General features: G+C 41.6%; 1 long non-coding RNA gene across 17 annotated transcripts in view; it reads right to left on the reverse strand.

The window, feature by feature from the left end:
* Positions 1 to 4,319, reverse strand: part of LOC125550572 — a 38,707-nt gene extending 34,388 nt beyond the window's left edge. For 14 of the 17 annotated variants that reach the window (XR_007301705.1, XR_007301703.1, XR_007301698.1 and 11 more), the window contains exons 1-2: positions 3,743 to 4,319; positions 17 to 115 (exon numbers count right to left, since the gene is read on the reverse strand). This is a non-coding gene — a long non-coding RNA (uncharacterized LOC125550572). Of the gene's footprint in view, positions 1 to 16; positions 116 to 3,064; positions 3,140 to 3,742 lie in introns of all 17 variants that reach the window. The other 3 variants (XR_007301714.1, XR_007301711.1, XR_007301700.1) reach the window with 2 other exon arrangements.
* Between the last annotated feature and the right edge of the window lie 2,827 nt (positions 4,320 to 7,146).

Below are 7,146 nucleotides of genomic sequence, written 5' to 3' on the forward strand. Positions count from 1 at the left end.
GTATAAAAAAACATACCCCTCATCCAAGATACCATAAGCATACAAAGAACTACAGAACCAGCTGCTTCCCTTGAGCCTTGCACCCTTGCTATCAACATAGTACCAAGACCAGACCCTAGAAAAAGAACGGAATTGTTAGGCATAGACCTAAGTACTGCTTAATGACACTAAAATATGTCAAAAGGCCACTCGCAGTTCCATCAAATCCAACAATCATTGTACCGATTGGACGTACCATCCCACGGTATGAAAATAAAGGATATTAGCCAACAGTCTTTAAAGAAACAGCAATAGAAATCCTTCGCTTGTAGATGAGCTGATGGAGCCCATCAAGCTCATGAACCTCTGAAGGAAGAAACTATTGTTATTCCTACTATCTTTACTATTAAAGGGGAGTGCGGTTGTGATGGTAGGTTGTGGTACGTCGATTCGCATGTTCGTGTGTCGCTTCCTCGCCTCCTCTCTCAAACAAATACTCATCGACGAGTGGACCCGCCAGCTCTCTTCCCTGCCTCATCGACTCGCTAGCCCCAATCTGATTTCTTCTTCCTCTCTTGTTAAGAGCGAGCACGGCCACAGCTAGGGTTACTATCGCGTCCAGCCGTTACCGCCTCACACCGCTGCCCGGGTTGCTATCTGACACACCAACCAAGAACTGCAGTGTCGAACACGAGCCTAGGTCGCCCTCGTTTGTAGATGCAAGATGTAGCTCGCCATCTTCTATGTCACGTACGACCTTCATCCCTACCTGCTTCCCAACGTATCGAACAGAGGCACCGTGGCAGGACTCAAGGTGCAGCAGCTACTCCAGTTGTACATGAGCCATGGGTTCAAGAGAGGTTCTTGGAGTTCTCATGGTCCCTGGTTGGGCGGCCGCCGAAAGGGTGAGAATCGATTTGTTAAGGCTTCCCTGGTATTTGTCTTCAATACCAATGTATTATTTTCTCACCAGTAAGCTTTTGTCTCGCTCACTATTTGTTTCTTGCACTATATGGCCAGATCTAGCATCTTCATTTATTCATGATTTTTCTTTAAAGTCCACCGACTAAACATACAAGAGCTTGGCAATTCTTTCTGGCTGTAGCTAAAACTTTATATTAAAATGAACTTTAGGTTTGTTGGTTTCTTGTTCATAGAACCGGCAGCAAGAAATAAGGCTAGATTAGCCACAGCAACATCAGCCAAGTTTATGAGCATGTACCTGGACCCTCCTGTATGGCAGTTGATCCACCTTACATGAAGATTAAAGTCATCTACATCAATATATTAATTTTGCTCCTGGTATGCATCTCTTGGAGAAATCTTAGGGCAAATATTTTCTTATTTTGCTTTCTTTAGAAATCTTGGAGAAATTTAGCGTAGGCACCTTCAGTTCTATAACATAGTTGAATGTAAAAATTACTACAATAAGCATTGTATCACAACAGTGGGCTAATTCTGTAAAGAAATGCAATGATGTAATGTTTCTTGGTTAAACTTCAGTTATATATTATACTTAGTAATGCAAATTCAAGAATTAAGTTTGCAGGCATGTCGTCATTGTAGGCCTGATAGATATTTTGCTTTTCTGTATTTATGTGCATTAATAGAGTTACTAATACTGTTTCGATATTTCGTTAGTAGAAGACTGGATTGTGTCTACAACCAATGCGCATCAATGCGATCCAAAAATAGGCAATTCGAGGTGGATTTCACTTGTGGTAGAGAGAAGCCACACAGTTCAGATAGCAACGCGGGACTTTATGGTCACAGATAGATTGTCGTGGAATAACTCAATTGATGGGATGTAGGATTCACATAGGTGCAGATTGCCGAGTACCATGCAAATGAAATGTTGGTTGCAAAATTAATGATCTGCCTCTTTGTTGAGGTAAAATTGATAAGAGTTATAAACTCGAGAAATATTTTTTCCATCAATCTTTTAGTCTAGCAAGTAAAAAAAATTTCCGTCATTCTTTTAGCTCGATGTAAACAATATAATTGTTTGTGCAGCCACAAGTATGCTACCTTCCGTTTCATAAACAGATGTCCTACTACCAAATATTATGCAGTAAAAAAGATAGCTCGATGTAAACAATATAATTTGTGCAGCCACAAGTATGCTACCTTCCGTTTCGTAAATAGATGTCCTACTACGAAACATGGAGTAAAAAAGATGTGAGTTTGACTACTACAATATAAAAGATGGTTCGCATTTGTAAGATAAATGTTATTTTTGATTTATCATGTTCTGGGTTTATCATGACTGTAAATTACGGAACTATTTCTGACCAAGAGAGAGATATGTGAAACTCATGATTTAGCTCATTTAAATATCACAAAATTATTTTAGGAGAGACCATCTAGCGTACTCAATTGTGGCATTGGCCGTGCTATTATTTTATGAGTTTATTTTGATGTCTGCTTATTTATTTTAAAATTAAAATCAATATTATGGGTAGCAGCACATTCACTGGTGATGCAAGAACATTCCAGCTTTCCTGAAGAACAAAAGGTTCCATTATTTTGTGAGTATATAAAATTGTTTGCTTGCATTGTATATTAAACTTCATGTGAATTTGCATCACTTGCACCCTAATCCTTAGCTGATATATACCTATACTAACTGCCAACCCCAAGAAAATTCACACGCTAATTATTAAATAAAAATATCTGAATCATGATTATTTTTTGTCCATACAAGATAGTCAGAGTGTAATCAACTGTACATAGACCCTACATTATTAATATATGCAGATGAAGAATACAAGACTTGCACTCAGTCCTGCTTGGTTCCTTTCGTTTGTGCCACATCCATTGGAAGTGAGTTTTTAGCTGTCTTTCTTTGTGATAAAATGTGAAAGATTCAAATCCAATGTTGATATCTTCTTTCTAGAATGATGCTTTGTTGGTCTTTTTCACCTATTGTCTCACATGTTAAATATCTAGAGCATACTTAGATTTGCTATTTCTGTATTTTGTTTTTGTAGACTTAGTACAAGGAGTAAGGACACAGAGAAATAATATTTGAAAGGTGCAGGTTGAAATATAATTGACAAAAAACATATAAGGAAAAAGGTCTTACTAGAGATAGTCATTTATGATGTCAAATTCTCTCCCCTCACGATTCTTGGCTTGTTGCCTTAGGCTGATGACCCACCTAATAAAAATAACTAATAATTTGAATTACAACGCATAATGTGAGTTTTATCTCTCCGTCAAGACATGTATCCTTCAATAGTGTACTAGACCTTATGTAGAGAAAACCTTATGTAGAGAAAACCTTATGTAGAGAAAACCTTATGTAGAGAAAGAAAGAGAGAGAGGACTAGTTCTTGTTAATTTTGTCAGAGAGATGGAGAGACAAACATGGAAAGATAGGAGACACACAAATGGGAGAGATAGAACATCAGGGGGACTTCGGTGCTGCTTCTTGATCTGCTAGGTGCGTGAGGAGGTAAGAAACAGGGACATAGAGGAACATTGGGCTTAAAATTTATAGAAATTCGAAGATTGACAGCTGGAAGCCATGCTGCTTTCTGTTCCCATCGAATTTTGTGTGCGCAATTCGGTCGGGCATTACGTCAAACATGTGGAAGGCATAACATACATGTATTATGGTTCACTACTCATACACAGCAACTCCAGCGGCATGCAGCAATCAAGAAATTTAGAGCAACGGCATGCAGTAATCAGAATATTTAGATCAAAAGAGGGAATCAAGTCATGACCAAGAAAACAGAGCAATGATGATGAAACTTACATCTCGCCGTGGCTTCATGCTTGGAGATGAGGCGTGCAAAGAAACATCGAGAGGAGAAACGCTGGACGTCGCTGAGCTGATGCAATTGTTTCCCACAGGGCTCAGTTTGTCCATCGCTCTTGTATGAGGAGCCGGCAGATAGCGGCGTAGCGCCCCCACAGCCTGCGCTAGGAGAGAACACGGAAGAGCACAGAGCCGTGGACGTCGAGGGGAGGCGGCAGATTGGACGCACGACTCGATTGCGGATCTGCGGAAGGGCGGCGTCCCGGCCCACCCCGTCGAAGCCGGCAAGCAGCAAGAGCGCACCGCGAACGCAGCTTGTCCCGTGAGGAGGACTGCAGACCGGCAACCTGTCGTGGCGCCGCCGTGATCCGGTCTGATCCGGGATTTGGATCGAGCGACTCGAGTCCTTTTTCTATAGGTGGTGCCTTCGGCTGGCGGAACGGGCAAAGAGTCCATGTCGATGACGGGAACCATGGGAGCGGGCTTGAGCAGAGTTCTTGTCGGAGCAGGTTCGTGGCGGCGGTGGGGACTGGGAGGAAGGAGGGGATCAAGGTTGCCGCCCGCGTTGGGGGCTTTTTCCTTTAGAATCCTGCGTTGTGGGCTAGACACGAGCGGGCCGATGTATACAGCAGCTAGACACGAGAGAAGGCCCAGCCAAGCGACAACCGCAGGGGACGACCAATTGTAAGGAACTTCCTATATGACGGCCGTTCGTATTTTCAAAATTTAATCACTTTTTAAAAAAGAGTAATTTCAAAAAATCTTCACTTTTTAATAAAAAATTCAATACATGTAAATTTAGTGTAGAATTGTAAAATTTGTTCACAATTCCAGAAAACTAAAAATTAAGAAAAACACAATTTAAAAATGATCACATTTAAAAAAATCATCCATTTTCAAAATTCACGTGGTTCAAATTTTTTTCGAACATTTCTTGGAAATCATGAACAATTTTTCAAAATACAAATAATGTTTGAAAAACTGAACATTTTTTGAACAACATGAACAAAATTTTGAAATTTCAAACTTTGGCTAGCGACAGTCCTTAACCAGTGAGAGGTCTATAATTTAATTCCTTGTGCGTGCACTGCTTTTTGTGAATTTCTGTTGCGCTATAATATTAGCAGGGCGAACGGGCGTGCACGCCAATGGGTCGGCCCAGTCGAGGGGTCAAATAGGAACTCCCCAGTTATAATGCAAGCTCAGTCGAACAACAACGAAAAAAGTAATCATTGGTGTCGCCTTTTCCCTCTCTAGGGTGTGTCTCTTCTCTTGTTGCTTCGCCGATGTTTTAGTTTATCTGTTTTCCTCCCATTTGTTGTCTTGTTCGGGTTGACCAGGGGTTGCACTACAATACCAACAGGGCGAACAGGCGTGCATGCCAATGGGTCGGCCGAGTCAAGGTGTCAATTAGGGGCTCCCCGATTGTTACGCAAGCTCAGCCGAACGGCAACGAAATAAGTAGTAGTTGGTGTCGCCTTTTCCCTCTCGCTAGGGTTTATCTCTTCTCTCATCGCTCAGTCGGTGTTTGTGTTTATCTCTTCTCCTCTCATTTGGGGTCTTGTTCGGGATGACCAAGGGGTGGTCTTGTACGACTTCTCGGCCTTTGTGAGCTATGGTTTGAATTATGAGGAGGGATGTCAGCGGGTTTATTCGATCTTCGGTAAGATTGGATTGTGGTAGCTGCTCTCATGGCATCGGATGATTGGGCTTCATCGTTTGAATTGTCAGAAAAGGAAAAACATGAAGCCATGATGCCAGATCTAGATCTTTTGGAAAATAGGCCAAACAACCAAGTTCAAACACAATATAGGTACAAATACACCAACATCAAGTCTGTTGGGGGCACTAGCTCAATAATAAGCCCACACGCACAAGTTAAAAATAGAGGGTACACTAATCCAGATTCGATGAAGCTTGTGGCGTCAGGGGCCGAGCAAGAGAGTGAGTCTAATTGATATCGTCGCTGGTGTTGTGCCCCTTTTGCTTACTAAGGACCTTCCATTTGATTAGTCCCTTTAGTGATCCGGTAAAGGAGCATAAAGAACCCTGAGTGATCGAACCCACGTGAGGATGGCGCCCTTTAAGGAAGGGTTTCTAACAAGCTTTTGTAAAAGAATTAAATTCCATCTTTTGACCAGATCATAAATCAAGCTGACACTAAAAACACTTATAATAAAAATAGGAATGGGTATGAGAACTTATGCTTACAACCATATGTTTGTGTTGGGATCATTATGATATTAATTTGTGTCCTAGAAGTCATCCATCGAGATGTGCTTGCTACGTATGGAAGTGGGGGATGTGTGAAAATTACATCTTGACCGGCACGTGTCCTACATCAAGAGTCAATTGTCCAACCGAAGGCCTTATTCGTCGCCCGGGGTTGCCCCGATAATTAAGATAGAAATAATCAAACAAAATCATTGGTCGTTTAAGGACTACAACTCTTGTATCCCCAGAGATAGGATCCGCGTTACCGTACTAAGGGTCAGTTCTTTTGCTGCCTTCTAAAATAAGCTGGAATAAGCCGCCCCTACCCACCTTATTTGAGAAGCCCAACCAATTATATATTTTTTAAATCCTACTCATTAAGACTTGACTAGTAGGCTTCTAAAAAATATTTTTGGTTGGGCTTCTAGAATAAGCTGGCTAGGGGAGCTTATTCTAGAAGCCCCAAAAAGGCACCAAAAGAACTGGCCCTAAACCTTTCTGTCACTGGTGTTTAGAATAACACATCATGGTCTCCCTGACCTTAGCCTCTCTGTGGCTCGCTCTCCATGGTCCTGGGTACGTGCATGGATGAAGAACGCTAACGAGACAAGAGACAACTACGGAACAACTTTATGCTACACATACAGAAAGTTAATTAAAAGTACTTCCATTACTCCTCCAACAAATACATCGGGTTGAAAGGCCCTTGCCTCAACCCATGACCTTACCGAACTACGCACACATGGAGATCAGATCACATGAAGAACTCATTGAAGAACACATCATAAAGATCGATTGATTGATTGGTAATATGTCTTACAATAGGTGTCAGATGTGACGCACGATTAAAAGTATGGCTAGATGGCTAAGAACTGTGGTGGTGATGAAGGTGGTGGCTATGGAGACTGAGGTATGGCTAGACAGAGTATCTTGTGCTGAAAGTCATCCACATATCGTATACGGGAGGACTGAGGAATCTTGCATTGTAAGCTTCTCTGGTAGCTTGCGGCGGAAGACTGGGTTGCTTACACCAGAAGCTTCTCTTTGTAATATGTGTACTAAATGCCATCTATACATCATCTTAACATTCCTGTTGTTGATTACTTTTATGAAAAGGATTTGTCTGTTATCCCTCTTGCTGAGTACTGAATTTATAGCATATTGTAACTTGCTTTCGGGGTATAACT

The sequence above is a fragment of the Triticum urartu genome, chromosome 1 (assembly GCF_003073215.2).
Source record: "Triticum urartu cultivar G1812 chromosome 1, Tu2.1, whole genome shotgun sequence".
Taxonomy (NCBI): Eukaryota; Viridiplantae; Streptophyta; class Magnoliopsida; order Poales; family Poaceae; genus Triticum; species Triticum urartu.